Below are 26,489 nucleotides of genomic sequence, written 5' to 3' on the forward strand. Positions count from 1 at the left end.
GTTGGCGAACACTTCAGTGGTCACGGGCATTCAGCCTCTGACCTTCGGGTAAGCATTCTCCAAGGCGGCCTTCACAACACACGACAGCGCAGAGTCGCTGAGCAGAGACTGATAGCCAAGTTCCGCACACATGAGGACGGTCTCAGCAGGGATCTTGGGTTCATGTCGCACTATCTGTAACCCCCGTGACTTGCCTGGGTTTGCAAAACCTCACTTACTGTACTGTCTGGAGACAATACACATCTCTTTAAACTGTGATCAGTGCTCCTACCACTCACATTGTCAGCCACTTCAGGTCTTGAACAGCAGGTTAGGTGTAAGGATTCGCATCTTAATCAGTAATCTCTAAACTGTCTGTGCTTTATATGCTCTGTCTGAGGCCAGAACTCTCCATTCACCTGACGAAGAGGCTGTCCCCTCGAAAGCTAGTGAGAATATTATCAAATAAATAGGTTGGACTAAAACCTGGTGTTGTCAGACTTTTTACTGTGTTTACGCCAGTCCAACGCCGGCATACCCACATCATGACTGACCAGTGTGACAGAGTAAGGACATGGGCAACCACCCTAATGGCGGAATAATATCTTACAGCTACTTTCTGCTGGTTCGGTTGGTGGAGTTAAAAGAAAAAGTCGCCAGTCGCTTGTTTTGAAGCACAATGGCGATTTTTGCAGAAAGGTTTTGAGGTGTATGTATGTTCTGTTTCTTTCTCAAAAGAATCCTCTGGCAAATTTTCCCCTTCTGCCAGCCATGGGAATTGTAGTGGAAAGATCCATTGACCTCGAGTGGGCTTTTCCAGTTTTGGGGCGCGTGCAGTTGGAAAATCCTGCCCCCCGTCTCCCTCCCCCGTTCTATCGGATACTGATTGTAGCAGGCTGAATATTCTGGCCGCGCTCACCCCAAGGCTGGAAAATTTTGCCCAAGGTTAATGGCCATCTGCACGGTCCATGTCCTGCAGCAGGGAAAATTCCACCTACGTCTTTTGAAAACATTGACCCCCCCTGCCCACCTATGATAGTCATCGAGGTTTACAGCATGGAAATAGGCCCTTCGGCCCAACTTGCCCATGCTGCCCTTTTCTCTTAAACCCCTAAACTAGTCCCAATTGCCCACATTTGGCCCACATCCCTCTATACCCATCTTAAAGAATCATTGAAATCCTACAGTGCAGACAGAAGCCATTCGGCCCATCAAATCCGCACCGACCACAATCCCACCCAGGCCCTACCCCCATATCCCTACACATTTACACGCTAATCCCTCTAACCTACTCATCTCAGGACACTAGGGGGCAATTTTAGCATGGCCAATCAACCTAACCAGCACATCTTTGGACATGTAACTGTCTAAACACTCTTTAAAAGACATGATGTTGGTCTTTTGTCAGTAATACCAGGTGATGGCTACCGGTAGGGGTGGTGCTGGTTTTCAGGGTGAGGGGGAGCCAGTGAATGATCATTGACCTTAAATGGGATTTTGGGTGGAAAATCCCACCCCTAGAATCTGTATTTGATGGAGTGGGAGAGGGAGGCGGGGGCAAGATTTTACAGCTGCGCTCGCCCCAAAATCGGGAACTCCCCATCCGAGGTCAGTAGGTTTTTCCATGGTCCGCCCCTCACCTGATATGACTTTCCTGATGGAAGAAGGTGGAAGAGAGAATGTCTGGCGTGTGTGGGAGTCCTTGATTATGCTGGCTGCTTTCCAACACAGCGGGAAATGTAGACAGAGTCAATGGATGGGAAGTTGGTTTGTGTGATGGATTGGGCTACGTTCATGACCCTTTGTAGTTTCTTGCACCTGGAGCAGAGCAGGAGCCATACCAAGCTGTGATACAACCAGACAGGATGCTTTCTATGGTGCATCTGTAAAAGTTGGTGAGAATCGTAGCGGGCATGCCAAATTTCCTTAGTCTTCTGAGCAAGTAGAGGCGTTGGTGGGCTTTCTTAACTATAATGTTGGCATGGGGGGACCAGGACAGGTTGTTGGTGATTTGGACATCTCAAAACCTGAACCTCTTGACCATTTTCACTTCGTCCCTATTGACGTAGACAGGGGCATGTCTTTCATTGGATAAAACAATAAGCTCAAAAGGGTGAAAGGTCTACTCCTGTTCCTAGGATCCCAAGCGTTCAAGCTTCCTTAAACTGTGCATGTTTTTTTTTTCTGAAGAACCAAAGAATAGTTTTTAATATATATATGTATCTATACATTCAGATATATATATATATATATATATATATATATATACGTTATGTGTGTGTGTGTGTGTGTGTGTGTTACCACAGTTGTTTTCATTGGAACTGTTAGCGGGAGAATCTCCATTCTGGAAGTGTGATTGGAAATACTTCTGGCAAATTGGAAAAGATAGGGAGAGAAATCCACACCCTGTGCAAAAAGTAGTTGGAGCAGGAAGTTACCACAAGCCTCCTGAAACTAGGAGCAAGATTCTCTCTCTCTCTCTGCTTCTGTGAAATTCTTTCTGAGGGTGTGGGCCTCGCTGGCTAGGCCAGTGTTTATTGCTTATTGCTCATTCCTCGCTTTTGTAGCGAGGGTCAGGGTAGGTTTCCAGAGACTTTGCTAATCCAAGTGAGATGAAAAACCACAAGAACAAATCTACAAACTGCTCTGGGCGATTTCCTTTTTTTCTCTTTTGGTTGTTTCGTGATGATGTGTCGAGAACTTTAGCAATTGTACCTGCAGAGGGCCGTTGAGTAATTTAAAAACAACAAGCAGCCGGAAATATTCAAGCAGGTCTGGCCGAGGGCGAAACAAAAGAGTTTCAGGTAAAGTGACCTTTTTCATCAGATCTGCAAAGAGTTGAGAGGGAAGAGGTTTCTTCAGACAGTGCAGAGGGTGGGGGCGAGCGGGGGTGGGGTGGTGGGGAAGCAAGGGCAGCTCTGTGATTGGGTGGGAGGTCAGAGAGATTAAATGGCAAACGGGAAGCGAGATAGACCAATCGAAGAAACAACAGATGGTTGGGGGGAGCTGAAAATGACTAGAGCAGAGTCAGTGTCAGCTGCTGCTGTCTGTGTGACTGGGAGCAGGTGGTTGTGACAGGAAGTATTGCTTTTAAAAGGGGGGCTTTGGGTGTGTGGAGAATTGATAATGGCCATGTTTATCTTCCACATGGGAGTTTCATCATTGCAAACTCTCTTGCAGAGGATTTTTACTTTGATTATAATACACAGAACAAATGAACTTGTGATACCCCCCCCTTTTAAATCAGTGTACAAAAGTAATTCATTAGCTATCTGTCATTGCTGGAAAATGTGTATTCTTTTTAAATGAAGGGTTTTTTTTTCCATTAAAGGGAAAAAGCTGTAGGTGGCACAGTGGTTAGCGCTGCTGCCTCACAGCGCCAGCGACTCGAGTTCAATTCCAGCCTTGGGCCACTCTCTGTGTGGAGTTTGCACATTCTCCCTGTGTCTGTGTGGGTTTCCTCTGGGTGCTCCGGTTTCCTCCCACAGTCAAAGATGTGCCGGTTAGGTGGATTGACCATGCTAAATTGCTCCTTAGTATCTTGGAATGTGTAGGTTAGAGGGATTAACAGGGTAAATATGTGGGGTTACAGGGATAGGGCCTGGGTGGGATTGTAGTTGGTGCAGACTCGATGGGCCAAATGGCCTCCTTCTGCACTGTAGGATTCTATGCTTCTAATATTGTTCCATCTGGTTTCCTCTCAGGAAGTCAGAACGCATAAATTGTGAATTATGAGTTTGCTGGTGTGCAGGGGGGAATAAACCTGCTGTTTATAAACAAGCTTAAATTTTTTTGCAGTTGAGAGTATGCCAAAAATGGTCCCAGTTATTTTTTACGTAAGGCTTGCATGATTTAATAGTTAGCAGGGTTATTTCCTAATTGCTAATGAGGCCTATGTTTGTTGATTAATTACCTCCTGTGTGAATATCCTGAGTAACCCTCAGCGGACTTGATCTGCCAAAATAAACACTGGTGGCTGGTTTGGTTTGTGTGGCCTTTTGGCATCTTCAAGATTATTGTAAAACGTAAGCGATCCCCAAAAATTTGAAAATTCCAAATATGGGGTATCATAGAATCTCTACAGTGCAGAAGGAGGCCATTCAGCCCATCAAGTCTGCAGCGACCACAATCCCACCCAGCCCAAATCCTCGCAACCCCACACATTTTCCCAGCTAGTCCCCCTGACACTAATCCAAACTAGCAACAGTAAACGCTTGAAATGGACACAAATGAGCGCAAATGGACCACGTTTGGAGTATTGTGAGCAGTTTTAAGCCCCATGCCTAAAGGAAGGATGTGCTGGCCTTGGAGGGGGCTCCAGAAGAAGGTTCACAAGAATGATCCCAGGAATGAAGAGTTTGTCATATGAGGAGTGGTTGAGGACTCTGGGTCTGTACTCAATGGAGTTTAGAAGGATGAGGGGGGATCTTATGAAACTTACAGAATACTGCGAGGCTTAGATAGGGTGGACGTGGAGAGGATGTTTCCACAAGTAGGAAAAACTAGAACCAGAGGGCACAACCTCAGGCTAAAGGGACGATCCTTTAAAACAGGTGAGGGGAAATTTCTTTAGCTAGAGAGTGGTGAATCTGTGAAACTCTTTGCCGCAGAAGGCTGAGAAGGCCAGGTCATTGAGTGTCTTTGAGAGATAGGTTCTTGATCAATAAGGGGATCAAGGGTTACAGGGAGAAGGCTGGAGAATGGGGATGAAAATCATATCAGCCATTATTGAATGGCGGAGCAGACTTGATGAGCCAAATGGCCTAATTCAGTTCTTATGGTCACTTATTGGTATACAGCGAAAAGCATTGTTTCTTGTGAGCTATACAGACAAAGCATACTGTTCTTAGAATGTATAGGAGAGGAGGAAGGGTGCAGAATGTAGTGTTGCAATTGCCAATAGGATGAAGGGAAAGATCAAATTAATATGTCATAAGATCATTGAAAATCCTAAGGGCAGCAGGGAAGAAGCTGTTCTCGAGTGGGCCAACATTGTGAGAGAAATGAAAGATGTTTTCGGAGATAGCCTTTCAACAGTTCTGAAAATTTTCAAAACAAGGAAAGACAGACTTACATTTATATTGTCCAGCAAACTCCCACAGCAACACCATAGAATCCCTGCAGTGCAGAAGGAGGCCCATCGAGTCTGCACCGACAACAATCCCACCCTGGCCCTATCCCCTTAACCCCATGTATTTACTCTGCCAACGATGTGGAGATGCCGGCGTTGGACTGGGGTAAACACAGTAAGAAGTCTCAACGCCAAGTTAAAGTCCAACAGGTTTATTTGGTAACAAAAGCCACTAGCATTCGGAGCATTTCTTCTTCGTCAGGTGAGTGGGAGTAGTAGTTCCTGCATATTGTTGGACTGTGGGAGGAAACCAGAGCACCCGGAGGAAACCCACGTAAACACGGGAGAACATGCAAACTCCACACAGACAGTGATCCGAGGCTGGAATTGAACCCAGGTTCCTGGTGTTTTGAGGCAGCATGCTAACCACTGTGCCACCATGCTGCCCTGATGCAGTAATGACTCAATGATCTGTTATAGTGGTAGTGAGTGATTGAATAAAAGTTGGTCAGGACAGCAGCAATAGCTCTCCTACTCCTCTTCGATGTCGCACCACCTTGGAAGGCCAGATGGGGCCTCGGCACTGCGGGGAGTCAGCCTGGATTTTTGTGCTCGTGTCCTGGAGTGGGGCTTGAACCTACTTCTGACTCGACGAGAGCACTGCTGACTAAGCCACGGATATGAAAGCCCATCGTGAATTGCACAAACCAACGCTTTCTGTAGTGTCTGAAACATAAAATGTTTTGGCTGAAAGGAAAATACCGTGGAAGCTGGAAAATTGCAAATGAAAACAGAAAATGCAGGAAAATCTCAACAGGTCTGGCAGTATCTGTGGAGAGTGAAATCGAGTTAACAGGCAAGATACTCTGACCTCCCCTCAGCATTTTTCTCAGTGGCAGGAGGTGGCGTGCTGTTAGCTGGTGGTGGGATTTTCCAGTCCCGCTGCTGGATTCTCCAGTTGATGGGAATTCCCATTGAAGCCACCCCACACCACCGAGAAACCCGTGGCAGTGGGTGCACCACGGACTGGATCAGAGAATCCCAGCAGCGTGAACGGCCAGAGGATACCGCCCAGTGTTTTGAGTCCCTTCTATGGGACATCTGCATAAAGATTTCTGGATAAAATATCTCTTTGGCTGCACCTTTGCAAACCTGTGATATCCACTCCCGAGAAGCACAAGACCTCCCAATGTTCGCCCACAAGTTGCAGACATTCAGGACTTTGGCCATGTATTGTAGTTTCTGCATTGTTGTTGGGTCAAGATTCTAACCACTCATCGCAGTGATTCCAAAAAGAAAGATCAATAGCGTCAGGATCAGGATCACCATCACCACAGGGCAACATCCCCTCCATGGAAGCAAAGTTTGCAGCTGATTTGGTGGCAGTAGGGTAGGAAGAGTAAGTCTTTTAGTGGGGTGGCATGGTGGCACAATGATTAGCATTGCCACCTCAGCGCCAGGAACCCAGGTTAGATTCCTGGCTTGGGTCACCGTCTGTGTGGAGTTTGCACATTCTCCCCATATCTGTGTGGGTTTCGTTGGGTGCTCCGATTTCCTCCCACAGTCCAAAGGTGTGCTGGTTAGGTCGATTTGGCCATGATAAATTGCCCTTAATATCAGGGGGATTAGGAGGGTAAACCTATGGGTTACGGGGACAGGACAGGACTGGGATGGGATTGTTGTTAGTATAGCTTGATGGACCAAATGGCCTCCTGTTGCATCGTTGATGCTATGATTTGACAGAGCACAAATTATTCAAAGTAATTAGCCAAATGAGGTTCAACTTAATTGAAAAAAAAATCAACTCTGCATGACATGAGCTGTTGATTTTTGACACTTGGGGAACTGAAAGTAGTTTTAGCTTTGAGGTTTTTGTTTTGTACCAATTTTACTTCAAAGAAAACAATCTATGATCAGACACTCTGTCTAGCCTCCTTGTTTTTCAATTTCCTTGGGAACTCTTCCCACTGTTCCTTTTATTAAAGAAGTCTTTTTACGTGAGACTTCAATGGTTTCCCGTTTACAAATGCCAAAGTTATTTCTTAATTTCCAAAGACATCTGTGCTTTGTTAGATGAGTACAGGGAGGCGGTGGCATGGGGGTAACCGGGGTTCGAATCTCTCTGCAGCAGATGGTGAAATTTGAATCCAGTAAAATCCAGAATTAAGAATCTACTGATGTCCGTGAAACCATTGTCAATTGTTGTAAAAACCCATCTGGTTCACTAATGCCCTTCAGGGAAAGAAATCTTGTCATCTCACCCAGTCTGGCCTACATGTGACTCCAGAGCCGCAACAATGCGGTTGACTGTCAACTGCCCTCTGAAATGGCCTAACAAATCACTCAGTTCAAGGACAATTAGAATGGGCAATAAATGCTGGCCCAGCCAGCGACACCCACATCCCATGAAGTTAAAAAAAAAATTACATCCTGCATGATATTCCAACTTAATCTTCCCAGTGCCTCAGCGGACTTGATCTACTAAATATTTAGTGCTTGTTTTAGTCTGTGCGACTTTCACCATCAAGAGTATTGGGACAGTTTAACATGGCCAATGCATCTAACCTGCACATTTTTGGACTGTGGGAGGAAACCCATGCAGACATGGAGAGAACATGCAAACTCCACACAGTCACCCGAGGCAGGAATTGAACCAGGGTCCCTGGCGCTGTGAGGCAGCAGTGCTAACCTCTGGACCAAGGGTGTCTTAGAACATTGCAGCTATACCTACCCTAGTGTGTGGCAGTGGATCTTTGTCACACTCCTGCTTTTGAGCTATGTCAGTGGCGTGAGTGTTTTTAAAAACAATGGGTTGTATTTTACCTGAGGCTTCTGAAGAGGTGGCACAGTGCCTCACAGCACCAGAGACCCGGATTCGATTCTCAGCTTGGCTCACTGTCTGTGCAGAGTCTACATGTTCTCCCTGTGTCTGCGTGGGTTTCTTCTGGGTGCCCCAATTTCCTCCCACAGTTCAAAGATGTGCGGGTTAGGTGGACATGCTAAATTGCCCCTCAGTGTCAGGGAAACTAGCAAGGTAAATGCAAGGGGTTATGGGGATAGGGGCTGGGTGGGATCATGGTTGGCACAGAGTCATTGGGCCGAATGGCCTCCTTCTGCACTGTAGGATTCTATGATTCTAACCACAGTGTCAGGTTCAAATGGGGGCAGGGAAAGAGAAAGATGCTGGAGTGTGGCGACTAGGGATTTCCACAGTAATTGCGTGTTTCCTTCGGGTGCCCAGGTTTTCTCCCACAAATGACCTGTGGGTTAGGTGGATTGGCCATGCTAAACCGCCTCAGTGTCAGGGGGATTAGCTAGGATAAATACATGGGATGGGGATAGGGCCTGAATGATGCACACTAAGGTTCTATGATTACTTCATTGCAGTGTTAATGTAAGCCTACTTGTGACACTAGTTTGAGGGTCGTTAGTCTGTGGAATTCTCTTTTTCAGAGAGTAGTGGAGACTGGGCCATTGTGTGCATTCAAGGAGGAAATTAGGTGAATTTTTGATTTAAGAGCAAATCCATCGGTTATGTGGGGAATGACAAAAATGTGGAGTTAGACCACATCAGATCTGCCGTGATCACGTGTTGGAGCAGGCTCATTAGCCCAAATGGCCAACTCCTCATTCCTGTGGTCAGTGGATCCCTGGCGCTGTGAGGCAGCAGTGCTAACCGCTGTGAAAAACCTATCTGGTTCACTTGTGCACTGGAGGAGAAGGAAGTCTGCTGTCCTTACCCAGTCTGGGCTGCATATGACTCCAGACCCACAGCAATGACACAGACTCTTAACTGTCCTCTGAAATGGCAGCGCAAGACACTCAGTTTAAGGGCAATTAAGAATGAGCAACAAATGTTGGCCTTACTAGTGATACTCAACATCTCACGAAAATTAAAAGAAGCAACCCTGGGCTAATACAGAGATTGGTGAAATGCTGTCTTTTTGTAAAATTCTACACAAATACGTGATGATATGAAAGTTCTTTGTTGTAAATCAGGTTTTTTTTAATCCTTGCTAGCTGGGGTAGGAGTGGAGTTGTGACATTAGCGTGGGCTTAATCTTGTATGAAGGCTGTAAGGAGCTTGACATTAAAAGTCCTTTTAGTGATGGCAATGCAGTGAAAAGAAATTTATATCCGCAAAACAGCTTCTTTTGAATCTGGGAGAAAATTGGCCTTCAGCAGAGCAGATCAATAATGAGCCAAGATGAATAGCGTGTGGAGGCTGCAGAGTGCCATGGCAGCCCTGTGGCCTTGCTCGTTCTAAATTGGATTATCTACCGCCCAAAGTGATTTGCAGTGGTTTTCTTCCCGAGACGTTAAGTGCAGTTTCCAAGCCAATAGAGAAATCTTCTGGAGAAGCCCAATTGAAATCTCAACAGGCAAATTACTGGGCGAGAGAGCCTCTTAAAATGTCATCATCTGTACTCGCTGGATGTGCTCTCGTTGATAATACATGAGCTATTTGGCTCAAAATGCATAGGTGGGTGCTGGGGAGGGGGTGGTGGGAGCACGGCTGCAAAAAATAAGGCATTTGGCACCTATGATGGTTCATCTTAGCTGGACCCCACCCCTCCATTCCATATTCAAAGAAGGTAGCAGATCATCGGATAGCACTGCTGCCTCACGGGTTCAATTCCCAGCTTGGGGAACTAACTGTGTGGAGTTTGACATTCTCCCCGAGTCTGCTTGGGTTTCCTCCGGATGCTCCGGTTTCCTCCCATTGTCCAAAAGGTGTATTAGTTAGGTGCATTGGTCAAGCTAATTTCTCCCTTGATGTACCCGAACAGGTGCCGGAGTATGGCAACTTGGGGGTTTTTACCGTAACTTCATTGCAGTGTTAATTTAAGCCTACTTGTAACACTAATAAATAAGCTCTTTTTTTTGAAGTTTATGAACACAGTTCTCACTGACCTATTTGGCTCCTGACCCAGCAGCGCACTGAAATATAACATTCTTATCGTTTATGTTCAAATCCCTCCATCACCATGTCTTCTCTTGCTGTCTACTCTTTCGTAATCCCCTGGTAAAACACAGCAGAGCTAATACAGATGAATAATTCTGAGTGGGAGCAGGATACCTCTTGTACGCACAAGGACAATCTGAGCATTTGTTAATGTAGGGAAAAAAAAATCCCAAAACTGTTTGTGGCAGATGCCTTGAGAGGAGAAGACAAGTAGCCAACTAGTCAAAGAGGTTAAAGTTTATTTATTAGTCACAAGTAGGCTTGCATTCACGCTGCAATGAATTTACTGTGAAAACCCCCTGGTCACCACACTCCAGCGCCTGTTCAGGTACACTGATGGAGAATTTAGAGGTGGGTTTTGAGCGTCTTAATGGAGAGAGGTTGGCGGAGAGGCTTGGTGGCGTGAATTCCAGAGCTTCTGTCTTAAGCAGCTGGAGGGGTGACGACTAATGAAGGAGCAGTGATCGGGAGGAGGTTCAGGAAGACTTTGAGAAGCACTGAGACCTTGGGATTATAGGAGGTTTCAGGTCTCGGGATCTAAGGGGACAAGGCAATGCTTGGAAAGAGGTGTATCTGCAGATCGCATTGCTTACAGGAGTGGGTCATTTTACTGTGATCCTGGCACAAATTTAACCTGGTCCTGTGATGACCCTGTCGAGCTCCTGTTTGTGAGGGCAATGAAATTTCTAAGCTGGACTAAAAGAAACCTTGTTCTGCAACCAGCCAGTTGGTCTGGACATTTCTCCATGTTCATGTTAGGCTATGAAAGAGAAAATGTTTCTTTTCCCAATGTCGGCAGCCTGAGTTTGACTTTAACTCCACTGCAAATTGAAATGGGGCAGGCAGTCAGACTTTAGAATCAGGCAGCGGTATGAGTATCTGAAATACCAATGTGTTTGCAGAGTTTCAATCCCTCCACGGCAATGACACAATAATGGTTCAGACTTGCCTGGAAAAGGTTTATTTTTTTTAACCTGGTCCTTCACAGGATGGGGGTGACATTGAGGCCAGATTTGCTTTTTGCCCATCCCTACTTGCCCTCTAGAAGGTGGTGGTGAGCTCCCTTCGTGAACCGCTAGACTCCATGTAGGTAAACCCACAGTGCTGTTAGGGAAAAGCTTCCAGGATTTTGACCCGATGACAGTGAAGTAACGGCTGATGTATTTCCAAGTCAGGAGGGTGAGTGGTTTGAAGGGGAACTTGTGGTTGATGTGTCTGCTGCCCCTTGTCCTTCTAGATGGTAAAGTTTGTGGGTTTGGAAGGTGCGGTTGAAAGAGGCTTGGAGATGCTGCAGTGCATCTTGTAGATATTACACACTCCTGCTACAGTCCAATTTACACCATTCAAACCTTTTTGCCCTCAACTTTTAACATAGAATCATAGCATCTTACAGTGTAGAAGAAGGCCATTTGGCCCATCGCATCTGCACCAACCACAATCCCACCTTTGTTCTAACCCCCATACATTTACCGTAGATAGTTCCCCCTGACATGGGGGGCAATTTAATATAGCCAATCAACCTAACCCACGCACCTTGGATTATGGGAGGCAACCAGAGGAAACCCATGCAGACACGGGGAAAATGTACAAACTCCACAGTGACCCAAGCCGGGAATCGAGCCTGGGTCCCTGGTGCTGTGAGGCAGCAGTGCTAACCATTGTCACCGTGCCATGCCCTTAATTTATAATTTGCAGCATTATTGATTAGAAGTTTGAACTGATCACAGCGCACACAGCGAGAGGTACAAAAGCCAACCTGGAATCTCAGTGAGCAGTCGAATCAACGCTGTCAGCCCATTACCTAAGGAGATTTAAGGATTGAGAAAGAAATGGTGTGAATTAGAGTCAAATGTGATACAGAAGGAGTAATAAAGAGAGGATGAAAGAGTGAATTCAGACACGAGGAAAAGGGAAAGGAAATAGTTGCGCTGTTAAGAGTTGCCAACAATAATTTTAAACACACAGTCTTCAGATTTAAATAGTTTGAATTGTACTTATTCTGGCCCAGAGCATTTGCTTGGCATTGAATTAACAATGATCGCATTGTCCAAATGGCACCTAAGGTGGAATCTTTGATTTGATTTATTATTGTCACATGCATTGGGACACAGGGAAAAGTATTGTTTCTTGCATACTGTACAGACAAAGCATACTGTTCATTGAGAAGGAAAGGAGAGAATGCAGAACGTAGTGTTACAGTCATACTAGGGTGTAGAGAAAGATCAACTCAAAAGTCTGATGGCAGCAGGGAAGAAGTTGTTCTTGAGTCGGTTGGTACGTGACCTCAGACTCTTGTATCTTTTTCCTGACGGAAGAAGGTGGAAGAGTGAATGTCAGGGATGCGTGGAATCCTTAATTATGCTGGCTTCTTTGCTGAGGCAGCAGGAAGTGTAGACAGAGTCAATGGATGGGAGGCTGATTTGAGTGATGGATTGGGCTACATTCATGACCTTTTGTAGTTCTTTGCAGTCTTGGGCAGAGTAGGAGCCATACCAACCTGTGATATAACCAGAAAGAGTGCTTTCTATGTTACATCTGTAAAAGTTGGTGAGAGTCGTAGCTGAGTCAAGTTTCCTTAGTCTTCTGAGAAAGTAGAGGCGTTGATGGGCTTTCTTAACGATAGTGGCAGCATGGGGGGACCAGGGCAGGTTGTTGATGATCTGGACACCTAAAAACTTGAAGCTCTTGACCATTTCTACTTCGTCCTCATAGATGTAGACAGTTCTCCTTTACGCTTCCTGAAGTTGAAAACAATCTCCTTTGTTGACATTGAGGGAGAGATTATCGTCACTGCACCAGTTCAACAGATTATCTATCTCCTGTATTCATCATTGCTTGAGGTCTGACCCACTATGGTAGTGTCACCAGCAAACTTGAAAATCAAATCTTGCAATGAAGTAGCAATTAATGTACAAATCCACCAAGTTCTTTAAAAGTAGCCACTGGTTAAGGGTGAGATATGATTTCTGAGAAGCAAGTAATGTAAATTGTCCTGGCTCAACCACCTTCTTCTTCTTTCCCTCAACTATCATATTTGCCAGGATGTGGAGATGCTGGCATTGGACTGGGGTGGCACAGTAAGGAATCTCTCAACACCAGGTTAAAGTCCAACAGGTTTATTTGGAATCACAGGCTTTTGGAGTGCTGCTCCTTCATCAGATGAGTGACTCACCTGATGAAGGAGCAGCGCTCTGAAAGTAAAGTTTATTTATTAGTCACAAGGAAGGCTTACATTAACACTGCAATGAAGTTATTGTGAAAATCCCTGAGTCACCACAGTCCAGCGCCTGTTAGGGTCAATGCACCTGACCAGCACGTCTTTCAGAATGTGGGAGGAAACCGTAGCACTCAGAGGAAACCTAAGCAGGCACAGGGAGAATGTCCATGTGGAGTTTGCACAATGACCCAAGCCGGGAATTGAACTCGGTCCCTGGCACTGTGAAGCTAAAACCTGGTGTTGTCAGACTTTTTGCTGTGAAGCAGCAGTGCTAATACTGTGCTGTCATTCATAATTCCAAATCAACATATTGGAATTTAATCTGGTGTTGTAAGACTTCTTACTGTATCATACTTGCACATAACATCTTATTGGTTTTCCAGCAAGGCCTAGCTCACTCATCTAATGTGTAAGAACATGACCGATAAGAGCAAAATGAATGTGAATTGTTCTCCCAGGCAATGGCCTAGTGGTATTATTGCTATACTATTAATCTAGAAACTCGATTTATGTTCTGGGGACTTGGGTTCAAATCCCAACACAACAGATGGTGAAATTTGAATTTTTTTTAAAAATCTAGAATTAAGAATCGACTGATGACCGTGGAGCTATTGTCGAAAAAACCCATCTGGTTCACTGGAGTATTCATAGAGTCCTACAGTGCAGAAGGAGACCATTCAGCCCACCAAGTCTGTATCATCCCCGTAACTCCATGTATTTACCCTAGCTAGTCTCCCTGACACTAAAGGGCATTTTAGTATTGCCAATCCACATATCCCACACATCATTGGCATGTTGAAGGAAACTGGAGCACCTGGAGGAAACCTACGGGGGGACTGTGCAGACTCCACAGACAGTGACCCAAGCCAGGAATCAAACCTGGGTTCCTGGCGCTGTGAAGCAGCAGTGCTAACCACTGTGCCACCATGCTGCCCTTAATGTTCTTTGGGGACAAAAGTCCTTTTTAGGGAAGGAAGTCTTCCTGGTCTGGCCTACATGTGACTCGAGCTACAGCAATGTGGTTGACTCTAACTGTCTTCTGAAACAGCCTAGCAACCCATTCAGTCCAAGGGCAACTAGGGATAGGCCATAAATGCTGGCCCAGCCAGTGATGCCCATGTCCCACAAATCAATCTTTTTTTCTTAAATTGCTCACCGAAATTTTTGCAGTGAGTAGCTGATACATAGCAAATCATAAAGATCCCAGGTTTGCTTATTTATTTTACTCTGTACTGAACTAACTGCAGTAAGAAATCTCAATGCTAGGTTAAAGTCCAACATGTTTATTTGGGAGCACAAGCCATCAGCTTTTGGAGCGCTGCTCCTTCATCAGGTGAGTGGGAATTCTGTTCACAAACAAGACATACATAGATACAAACTCAATTTACAAAATAATGATTGGAATACGAGTCTTTACAGGTAATCAAGTCTTAGAGGTACCTTTAAGACTTGATCACCTGCAGCGTCTGTAAGGAGAGACATCTTACAGATGCTGCCAGACCTGCTGAGATTTTCCAGTGTTTTCTCTTTTGGTTTCAGCAAATAAACCTTGCTTTAAACATGGGGATATTTGTTGGTATTGCATTTTAAAATGCACTTTCATAGACTTGAGACATAATAAAGCAATTCATAACCAATTAAGTACATTTTTAAAGTATAGTCACTGTTGTAGCACAGGAAGTATGGTAGCTAATTTGTACACAGTAAGCTCTCCCACAGTAGCAATGGAATAACCAAGTAATCTCTCTTTAGTAACCTTAATTGAAGGTTAATTGTTGGCTGGGGCACGAGAGAACACCCTTGTTGTTCTTTCAACAACACCAGGGGTTTCTTGCATTCACCTGAGGATAGTTGGATCTCAGTTGAACATCTCAGCTGACAATGCAGTGCTCCCTCAGCACTGGCCCTCTGACAGCGTGGCACTCCCTCAGTATGGATTCCCTGGCAGCCCGCCACTCCCTCGGTGCTGACCCCCTGGCAGCCCACCGCTCCCTTAGCACTGACCCTCTGGCAGCCCAATGTTCCTTCAGCACTGCACTATATGTCAGCCTGGATTTTTCTGTGCTCCAGTCTTCAGAGTGGGACTTGAACCCACTGTCGCCTGACTTGGGAAGTGAGTGTGCCACTCTCTGCGCCACTGACGAGGATGGTGGTTCAGAGCTGTGAGAGTGTCGCATGAGTCTTTCTAACTAGTCTAAAACAGATGCTGTTAAAAATGTCTTGATAGGAAAGGAGCAAGTCTGAAATGTTTTCTTCAGTGGCAGCCGTTAGGTTACAGCTGCAAGCAGAGATTAAATCTCGCATATTCTTCCTTCTGCACCACAGTCAACAATACTGGCATTGGTGTGAGGCCTTTTTATGTGGCTTAGTTGAGGAGAGGTGCGGGTTGATTATCTGTGCTGCACGGTGTCATTGCATGGAACAGTCACAGAGCCTGTTTGTAGCATTCCAGTTTAAACCAGTTTCCCCTTGGTGTGGTAAAACCTGTTCAGCAGTCTCGAAGCATCAGCATGGCCTCTGTGTGCTCAAACAGGTGAGGAGAGTTAGGAACAGATGTAGACCACCATTCTCCCTGCTCCTCCCACCTCCCACCACATCCCGCTCACTCCCCCACCTTGTATTGCCAGCAGTATAAACAGTGACCCAGTTGATTGCTTTATTTTCATTTTTTTTTAAACTGTATGGGGAAAGATTTCACGTGTGTAAAGGTCACAAACAGAATCGTAGATCAAAAGAGAAAATGCTGGAAAATCTCAGCAGGTTTGGCAGCATCTGTAAGGAGGGAAACGAGCTGACGTTTCAGTCCAGATGACCCTTTGTCAAAGCTGGATTCATAGAATCCCTACAGTGCAGAAGGAGGCCATTTGGCCCATTGAGTTTGCACCAACAGCAATCCCACCCAGGCCATAATCCCGACACCACACGTACTCACTCTACTAATTCCCTTGACACTAAGGGGCAATTTAGCATGGCCAGTGCACCTAACGTGCACATCTATTCTTGTAACCCTCGTTTACCTTGCTAATCCCCCTGATATTAGGGTCAATTCAGCATGGCCAATCCACCTAACCTGCACACCTTTAGAGTGTGAGAGGAAACTGGAGCACCCGGAGGAAACCCACACACAGACAGTGAGAATGTGCAAACTCCACAGATCTGAGGCTGGAATTGAACCCTGGTCCACAGCGCTGTGAGGCAGCAGTGCTAACCACTGTGCCACTATGGTTAGTGGGTATGTAGGGTAATATTTATTGCTGGCCGCCTGGCTTATTAGGTTTTTGTATCTTTTAAATGGCCTTGAAGTGATCTTTAACAGTATAGAGAAGTTTCAGTTCCTCTTGTCTGAACGTTTACTGGCTGTTCAGTATCCATGTAGACAACTTGTTTCCTTTTTAACTTGGTGAAAGACCCCACGGTGCTTCCTGGGCGTTGAGAGGACACAGTCTGAAACTGAATCACAAAAAGATAAAGGTGAATGAAAGCTGATTGGAGGTAGAGTTTTAAATTGATGTTTAAGGAGGGAGTTTTGTGTTTTTGGGTCTCTTGGCTTCAGGTCAAGCGACATATAATAATCTCACCAAAGCCAGTCTTCCATCACCCTTTCATATCCACAGTGAATAAAGCTTCAGTAGCAACAGGTCAAAGCCCCAAAACCTACAGTTCCTGGCTCAGGTAGAGGCAGCTGGTTTTGCTCAAATAGTAGTCATGATGTGGATATGCCGGCGTTGGACTGGGGCAAACACAGTAAATAGTCTGACAACACCAGGTTTAAGTCCAGCCGATTTATTTGATAGTAAACTCACTAGCTTTCGAGGTTTCCCTCTTCAGGTGAATGGGTCACTAGCTTTCGAGGTTTCCCTCTTCTTCTTCAGGTGAATGGGCCATTTACCTGAACAAGAGGGAAACCTCGAAAGCTAGTGAGTTTACTATCAAATAAATCAGTTGGACTTAAACCTGGTGTTGTCAGACTTCTAACTTTGCTCAAATAAGCAAATAAATGTGCTTTGACAAAGAGTCATCTGGATTCGAAATGTCAGCTCTCTTCTCTCCTTGCAAATGCTGCCAGACCTACTGAGATTTTCCAGCATTTTGTCTCTCTTTCTCTGTCTTTTGGTTTAATCTCCTACTGCTCCGTTCCCAATAGACAAGAGGGGAATTCATACTCCCAGGAGACCCATGGGGAGATCGAGTGATGATTTCCCAGTGGCCGTCCAAACACAACACTTCAATTTTAAACTTCGCCCACTCATTTCCAAATCCCTCCGTGGCCTCGTCCCTCCATGATCTCGATTTAATCCTCGACATCTTGGTGGCACAGTGATTAGCACTGCTGCCTTACAGCACCAGGAACCCAGGTTCAATTCCAACCTCGGGTGAATGTCTGTGTGGAATCTGCACGTTCTCCTCATGTCTGCATGGGTTTTCTCTGGGTGTTCCGGTTTCCTCCCACAGTCTGAAAGATGTGCTGGTTAGGTGGATTCACCATGCAAACAGGAGAGAATCGCGCCTGTTATTTTAGGTGAGTTAAAAATCCAATTCTGAGCAAAACATGAAGCAAGACCTGTTTCCGGCCAGCAGGGGAGGGAGGGAGAGAGGTGGGGAGGGTGGGGTGGTGCCTAAGCTCACCAAAATACCCACTTAGTATCCCAAGATGTGTAGGTTGGGGGATTAGTGGGGTAATGTATGGGGTTATAGAGCTAAAACCTAGGTATGATGCTCTTTCAGAGAGCTGATGGGCTGATGGGCCAAATGACTTCCTTCTGCGCTGTAGGGATTTTATGATTCTATCTTTGTATGCTTCTCAAATTCTTCTCGTACAGATCCAATTTTACTCTTACCATTGGTGGAGCTACCTAGTCCCAAACCTTTGGATTTCCCTCGGTCAATTGCCTCTTTCTTGAAAATGTGCCTTTTAAAAACTCTCTTGGTCACCCTGTCCTGAAGTGGCCATGTTTTTCTATTGCTCATTGGGTAATTGCCCTTGTACCAAGCAACTTGGCCATTTCAGAGGGCAGGGACTAGAATCACCATGTAGGCCAGATCAGGTATGTCTGGAATATTTCTTTCATTATCTTTTGCGACAGTTGACAATGGTTTCATGGTCATTGTTAATTCAAGATTTTTATTGGATTCAAATTTCACCATCTGCTGTGATGGGATTCGAACCCTGGGTTTCAGGATTACGCATCTAGTGGTAATGCCACTACTCCATTGCCTCCCCTCAGATTTTGTCTGGTAATGCTTCTTTGGGATGCCTTGGAGCATTTTAGGGGGTAATCTTACCAAAAAAAATTTGAAATGCCGAACAAGTGTGCAAACAGGAGAGAATCGCGCCCATTATTTTGGTCGAGTTTAAAAATCCAACTCTGAGCAAAAAATGAAGCCTGCCAGCAGGGGAGCAGCTCACCAAAAGCTGGCAGACTACAGCAGAGAGTGCCACTGCACATGTGCAGATCCCTCTGTTCTGTACAATAAATTTGAACAGGGAAACCTGTCACTGTGACCCCCACCCCACCCACAACGGGCTGGCCGGTTGCAGAGCGTGCAGCGCCCCACCCCCTCTGATCGTCGGTTACAGAGAGGACTATCGGGGCGAGAAGATAAAATTGCCACCCTGGTTGCATTTTTTTTAACAACACCTTTTTTAAATGCAAGTTTTTAAAATGTATATAAATAAGTACTATCTTACTTGCACTTTGCACTAATGCTGTCATGGGCATGATCAGAGAAAGCGTGCTGTCAGTTTTGGTGGTGAATCTAAAGAAATATTTTTTTCACTCCTTGAAAAATAACAGGAAACAGTAGGGCTTTGAGTAGCATACAACCCGAGTAATCTACTTTGATCTGAGGTTGCACTCTGACAGCTTGGAAGGTAGTTGTGGCACCTGTAGGCAGCAATCTTGCCACTTGGTCACATCATTCTGACTTCAACTCCCACTCCAGAAAATTGAGCACGTCACGTAGCTAGTGGCAACGCTGGTACTGTAGGAGTGTTGCACTGTCAGGAGCATTCTGTTTCTTCCCTCCAGCCACTGCCACCGCATATGTTGGCGCATGGTTAGCACTGCTGCTTCACAGCGCCAGATACCTGGGTTTGATTCCAGCCTTGGGTCATTGTCTGTGCGGAATCTGCACATTTTCCCCATGTCCATGTGGGTTTCCTTCGGGTTCTGAGCCCATCAGGATTGCTTGAACCTCTCCCTGAACTGAATCAATTCCAAGGATGTCCACCACTCCATTCAATTCTCACTAATACAGTTTAAAGTTTATTTATCAATGTCACAAGTAGGTTTGCTTGCATTAACACTGCAATGAAGTTACTGTGAAAATCCCCTCATCGCCACACTCCGGCGCCTGTTCGGGGGAATTTAGCATGGCCAATGCATCTAACCTGCATGTCTTTGTACCCGAACAGGTGCCGGAGTGTGGTGACCTGGAGATTTTCACAGTAACTTCATTGCAGTGTTAATATAAACCTACTTATACCCTAATAAATAATTTATTAGTGGGGGTTGAACAGAGTGGTGGACGTCCTTGGAATTGATTCAATTTAGGGAGAGGTCCTGAAGCAATCCTGAAGGGCTGAGAACCTTCGGGGGAATTAAGAATAAAGATTGTCAGGATAAAACGAGTTGGTGCAGGAGAGCATGCATGGAGTCATGCTTTCAACAAAGTGAAAACACGGTTTGGGGAACAGTAGATCAGATCCTATACTTAAAGAGAAAGCTGCAGGAAGAATCGAATCTTTGGAGGTTTATGTATTCTGTACATCGTACACGCTGCCTATTGCTCTAGGCAACTTTAAAAATGTACAAAGCAAATATAATGATATTGTTTTCACTTTGTAATCATTCTACATTATTATTTTTCACTGCAAGGCCACATAAGTTGGAAGACCCTCGGGTTTACTACTTATTCTGTCAATGGAATGAAATATTCATCAGCAAAGATTTGATGGTACAGCTTTTTGCACTTCGCTCTGCAGCCCCCTGTAGGATCTAACTGCTGCATGGCACTATCAATTACAAGCGCTGTGTGGATCTGAGAGATCTAATGAGGTGATTAATAACATGAATTAACTCAAAAGGTTTGTGAAATAGGCGATGAGGGATTTACTGAGCCAGGTCCGATTTTGTTCTTTGGGAAGGTGTTGGATGTTGCTAATTCAAACTTTAGGAGGCGGGAGCGGAGTTGACCTGTGTAAGAGGAGGGCAGCCCACCCGCACACTCCATGAAGCTGATGTCTTTGATCATTTCTTTGCCAGCGAGCTGCTTACCAGCTTGTCCTTGACTACTCTGCAGCCTTGTGAAATTACCCTGCAGTTTGTGGAATTGCTGCCTACACTCGAAGTGTGGTGCTATTGTTCCTGGTCCAAGACCATTCGCTGCAAATTGTGAGGGTGTTGAGGGATCCTGTGTATGGATTGCTTCATCTCTGCAAATACTTCATTTTAAAATATTTCTGCCTATGCAATTACATTTAAATGCTGACTATATGGGTTATCTTGACCACTTTTTAAAATCAAGACCCCAAAGCAATCCTAGATGACCATCACTTTCCACTATGCCACCAATCTTGGTGTCATCTGCAAACTTACTAACCATGCTTCTTAAATTCTCATCCAAATCATTAATATAAATGACCCATAACAGTGGATCCAGTACCAATCCCTGAGGCACACCGCTGATGTTATTTTGAGGGATGAATATTGGCCAGGAGATAACTTCCCAACTCTTCCATTTTCTGCTGTCAGATCTTTTTGTATTCACCCAATTAGGCAGATAAAGCCTCGGGTTAATATCTCATTGAAAGGTGGCACCTTCAACTGTGCCACACTCCTTTCGTGCAGCAGCCTGGATTTTATTGTGCTCTAACCCTGGAGAGACATCTGACTATGGGGCATCCGTATTACCAACTGAGCTGACTAAACATTGTACTGAATACTGTTCCACCCCCCCATCCCCAAACTCTCTACAAATACTTCTTCCGCTTCCCCATTATCTCGAACAGGGGAAGAAAATCAGAACAGAAATTGAACCAAAAAGGGAGAGAAATCCTTAGTAAAATTCCTCTCTCTTCCCTTCTCAGGATATCACACGAAGCAAGTTTAATCAATAAAGACACTTGCTGTCTATTTCAGGGGTTCTTAGACTGTGGCATGCGACAACCCCCCTCCCCAAGAGGGGTCGAGTGTTGGGTTCACAAACTCCAAGGTAGCAATGATGGCCATGGAGTACGGACTGAGTTTTGACAGGTGTGAAAGGGGAAAGGGTTTGGGAAGCACTGATCTAGTTAATGCTATCACTACCTGAGTCCAGAGCTGCCCAGCTCCCTCAGGCATAGGGATATTTACGGTTAGGCTTGTACATTTGGATAGGGCAGTACAAAACAAACTAAGGCTCAAGGGGACTGACTGACTGAAAGATGGAAATGGGGCAAGCTTTACAATTGCATCCCAACTGATTGAGCTCACTGCTTGCTCCACCTTGTGTTTATTTGCGGACAGTGTTGATGTGCTGTTGAGAAGTTTGGCACATTATTTGGTCACGCAGGGATCGATACTACCGTTGAGCTGATAGACATGAAAGACTTGTCAAGGGGTGAGGCGAGCCAAAGTGAGGAATTGCTCAGATAGTCCAGAGTGGTGTTACGATTACTTCAGTCATGGGAAAAGATGGGGTTTTAGAATAATAGAATCCCTACAGCCCATCCAATCTGCACCAACTCTTTGAAAGAGCACCCCACTGGACTTTCCCCTTTACCCTATCCCCGCAACACTACATATTTAGCATGGCCAATCCACCTAACCTACATGTCTTTGGACACTAAGGAACAATTTAGCATGGCCAATCTACCTGTGCTGTACATCTTTGGACTATGGGAAGAAACCAGAGGAAACCCACATAGACACAGGGAGAAGGTCTGCGTGGAAGTTGTACAGTCACGGTCACCCAAGCCGGGAATTAACCCAGCTCCGTAGTGCTGTGAGGTAGCAGTGCTAACCATTGTGCCACTGTGCTGCCTTCTCCTGGGAGAAGGGAAGGTTAAAGGGGGGTTTAGTAGATGGTGTTCAAAATTATGTTAGAATAAATGAAGAGAATCTAGCAGGAATGTTGGTGTCCAGATGTAATATACTTGGGCAAAGGACTTGTGCTAAATTATGATTGGAAAGATGGTGGAAACAGATGCAATAGTAACTTTCTGAAAGAAAGTGGGTGCAAGCCTGTGGGAAAAGATCAAGGGGATCAGGACTTCAGACTAACCAAAGGATATTGGAACCAGACAGGGAAGTAGAACTCAGGTCAAAGATCAACCATAATCTTATTGAACTGGAACAGCCGGAAGGGGCATCTTCAAGCTCCTATTTCTCATTCTTGTAGAAGAGCTCCTTCAAAGAGATGGTACAGGGACAATGTGTTGAATGACTTCCCTCAGCGGTCCTCTCTCCAGCTCTCTGCATCAATGATCGGACACATACAAGTATCGCCAGAGTAAACCTTTGGCAGCGAGGGGAGGCAATGGCCTAGTGGTATTATCATTAGACTATTAATCCAGAAGCTCAGTAATGTTCCGGGGACAGCCTCTTCTCTGCTGCTTTTGAATGGGCCTACCTTGCATTAAGTTAATCTTTCTCTACACCCTAGCTATGGCTGTAACATTACGTTCTGCATCTCTCCTTTCCTTCTCTATGAATGGTATGCTTTGTATAGCACATAAGAAACAACACATTTCACTGTATACCAATACATGTGACAATAAATTAAATCAAGTGGAGCCAGAATGCCTAACGCTTGCTTAGTGAAACAAATCTCCCATGGAGGGGTGAGGGGGTGGTCAAAGGACAAGAACTTTCCGAGGCTTCCCTCAGGAGTTTGGATATTAACCTTGACTCTTGGAAGGAGCTGTATCTGGCATGATCAAATAAAAATGGTGCTAGCTACTTCAAAAGCAAATGCATATCAGAGACAGAGAGAAAATGTAAGAGGAAATCCCAAACCAACACTCAGTTATCAACAGAATCTTGTCTCGTTTGCAGCAGAAACTTCTGGGTGCAGATTGACTTTTGCGGTCATCTAGGTACCCACCTGAATCCTACCAAACAACCCAGAAGATGAACATAGGCACCTTTTGCCTCAAAGGATGAGCAAGGTGGTTCTAGAAAATTGAAGATGCAGGTGTACTGTTTCTTTTTTTTTACAGCTCTATTCAGCCGGGGATAGCTCAGGGCCACAATGTAACGACAGTCTCGTTCTTTAACTGTCTCCGGCAGGCTTCCTGAAAATGACATAGTCATGTTATTGCCAAATGTGATTTAGAAACCTCTTGTGGATCATAACTTTCGACACAAGACAAAGAAAAGTAAAATCCAACAGCATGTAAGACGGGGAGACAATTTGCAACCCAAAATCTATTATCCCCAATTTCTAACTGTGGTTTAGAGGAATCAACAGAATAGAACATGTTTCAGGAAGTATTTTGGTTGTTTTTGTTTATATATTTTCGCCGAAGTCTGCTATTATTTCCTAGTAACTCTGCGGTTGGTGAATTTCACAATGCATTGACTTTTTTTATTCTTTGGGAAATAGGTGTCACTGGCTAGATCAGCCATTTTTATTGCCCATCCTAATTACCCTTGGAAAGGTTATAGTGAACTGCCTTCTTGAAGACACTGCAATCCCTGTGGTGTAGGTACATCCAGTAAGAAGTCTCACAGCACCAGGTTCAAGTCTAACTGTTGGACTTTAACCTGGTGTTGTGAGACTTCTTACAGTGCTTACCCCAATCCAACGCTGGCATCGCCACATCATGTGTAGGTATACCCACAGTGCTGTTAGGAAGGGGTTTCTAGAATTTGGAGTGAGAGGCTGGATAGACTGGGACTTTTTTTCCCTGGCGTGTTGGAGACTTGGGGTGATATTATAGAGGTCTATGAAATAATGAGGGGCTTAGATCAGCTAAATAATCCCAAAGGCTGGGGAGCCCAAAACTAGAGGGCACTGGTTTAAGGTGAGAGGGGAGAGATACAAAAGGGTCCAGAGAGGCATTTTTTTTTTTTCACACAGATGGTGGTGAGTCTCTGGAACAAGCTGCCAGAGGTAGTAGTAGAGGTGGGTACAATTTTGTCCTTTAAAAAGCATTTAGACAGTTACATGGGTATGATGGGTTTCAAGGAATATGTGCCAAACGTGGGCAACTGGGACTAGCTTAGTGGCTTAAAAAAAGGGGGCAGCAATGGATAAGTTGGCCTGTTGCCATGCTGTAAACCTCTGACTCTATTTTAACCCAGTGACAGTGAAGGAATGGTCAATATATTTCCAAGTCAGGATGGTGTGTGGCTTGGGTGGGAACTTGCAGTGCTGATATTTTATAGCAGAACCGTTGCGTTGCATTTCTTACCCACACATAGGTTAAAATTTGGGCAGGATAATTTTTGTTTTTTCAGATAATGCGCTGCGCTTCTCCAAAGTCCCCGATCTCGAATGCCCCACCCCGTCATTTTGGTTAACCTCAAGGAGGAGGCATCCTTCACCCATGACTGAAGCAAGTGTTGATTATCTTACATACGTGAATAAGAAGGACTTACATTTACGTAATGCCTGTTTGCATCCCAAATCGATTTGCAGTCAATGAATTACTGTCTGAAGGGTAGTTGTTGTGATGTTAGGAACACCACAGCAATTTGGCAAACAGCCATGTGATGATGACTGGATAGATTTTTTTTAAGGTTGATTTGAGAAATCAATATTGGCAGGGTACTGAGGTTAACTCTTCCTACTCATCTTTACACAGTGCCATGGCATCGTTTACATCCACCTCGGAGAACTTTTTAATGTACAGTCTCATCTGGAAGTTGGCATCTCTGACAGTGCAGCACTCCCTTAGCACTGCACTGGGGTGTCATTCTAAGTTTCAATCATAGAATCCCTACAGTACAGAAGGAGGCCATTCGGCCCATCGAGTCTGTACCAACCACAATCCCACACAGGCCCTATCCCCATAACCCCACACATTCGCCCTGCTAATCCCCCTGACACTAGGGCCAATTTAGCATGGCTATTCAACCTAACCTGCACATCTTTGGGCTGTAGGAGGAAACTGGAGAACCCAGAGGAAACCCACACAGACACAGGGAGAATTTGCAAACTCCACACAGACCCTGACCCAGGGCCAGAATTGAGGCAGCAGTGCTAACCACTGGGCCACCATGCCAATGGAGTTGCATGAATTCAAACCTGGGATTTGAAGTGGTGGAGGCTGCCTCGCTAAATATTTTTAAGACACGGGTTGATGGGTTTTTGATAGGAGAGGGGATTAAGGGTTATGGGGAGAGGGCGGGAAAGTGGAACTGAGCAGCGACAGATCAGCCATGATCTTATTGAATGGCGGGGCAGGCTCGAAGGGCTGGATGGCCTACTCCTGCTCCTATTTCTTATGTTCTTATGTTCTTATGATTTCAAAGTATAATTGTAGCACGCTGACCCATTGCACTGCCCACTTACTGCTTACTGCACTGGGTGGCAGCCTTTTCCAACTTTGTTTCCTCCCTGCATCAGTTTGTTCCAATGTTTACTTTATGCATCCAAACACAACACAAGATTATCTCCTACGGGTAACAATGTTTATACAGAGAGGTCTGGAGTTCCATTCAGTTGTGAAGCTGATGAACAATGTGAAATGAAACCTGAAGGGGTGCTTTTTTAAGTTAAAAATCTAAAAAAATGAATTCCTTTGCATCTTGACGGGCTTGTGAATACAGGCTGTGGAGCCTTGAAGTTTTCCGTCTGTTGCACAATTCTGTGAATCGAATAACAAGTCAGGATAACTGAGTCGTGTAAAAGATTGGAAGTCGATGTGAAATCCAGAATATGGTGTTCAAAAATTCTCGAAGGCTGTAGAATCTCTCCAAGTTTCTCAGAAAAAAGTACTTGACATGTTACTAAAAGACTAACAGCTTGTGTAGAAACTGGCACTGCCCTGCAAAGAGATTGTTCCAATTGTGCTGTATCTTGCTTATTCATTACACTCTGGAGAGACAGAATAATCTTTGTTAATAATGATATTAATAATGAGCATCTTTTTCCTCAGTTAATTGAGGTTAATTGCTCTCTTTCACCAAACCCAGTGCTCTTTGGGGGCAGGACAGAGGGATCTAAAATCTAAGTTTATATCAAATCCATCTTTTTGGACCGAGGCTCTGTCTGCTCTCCACTTAGATGGTGAAGATCCCACAGCACTATTTCAAAGAGAGCATGTT

General features: G+C 45.0%; 1 protein-coding gene across 4 annotated transcripts in view; it reads left to right on the forward strand.

Moving 5' to 3' along the window:
• LOC145346526 (myelin basic protein) overlaps nt 1-26,489 on the forward strand; it is a 175,789-nt gene that overhangs the window by 47,621 nt on the left and 101,679 nt on the right. The window contains exon 1 of one of the 4 annotated variants that reach the window (XM_080193904.1): nt 2,524-2,783. The exons of the other annotated variants lie outside the window; for them this stretch is intronic. The gene's annotated coding sequence lies outside the window, so the exon portion shown is untranslated. Of the gene's footprint in view, nt 1-2,523; nt 2,784-26,489 lie in introns of those variants that run through there. 4 annotated transcript variants of the gene reach the window in all.

Source organism: Carcharhinus amblyrhynchos, chromosome 8 (genome assembly GCF_965287045.1).
Source record: "Carcharhinus amblyrhynchos chromosome 8, sCarAmb.v2.hapA, whole genome shotgun sequence".
NCBI lineage: Eukaryota > Metazoa > Chordata > Chondrichthyes > Carcharhiniformes > Carcharhinidae > Carcharhinus > Carcharhinus amblyrhynchos.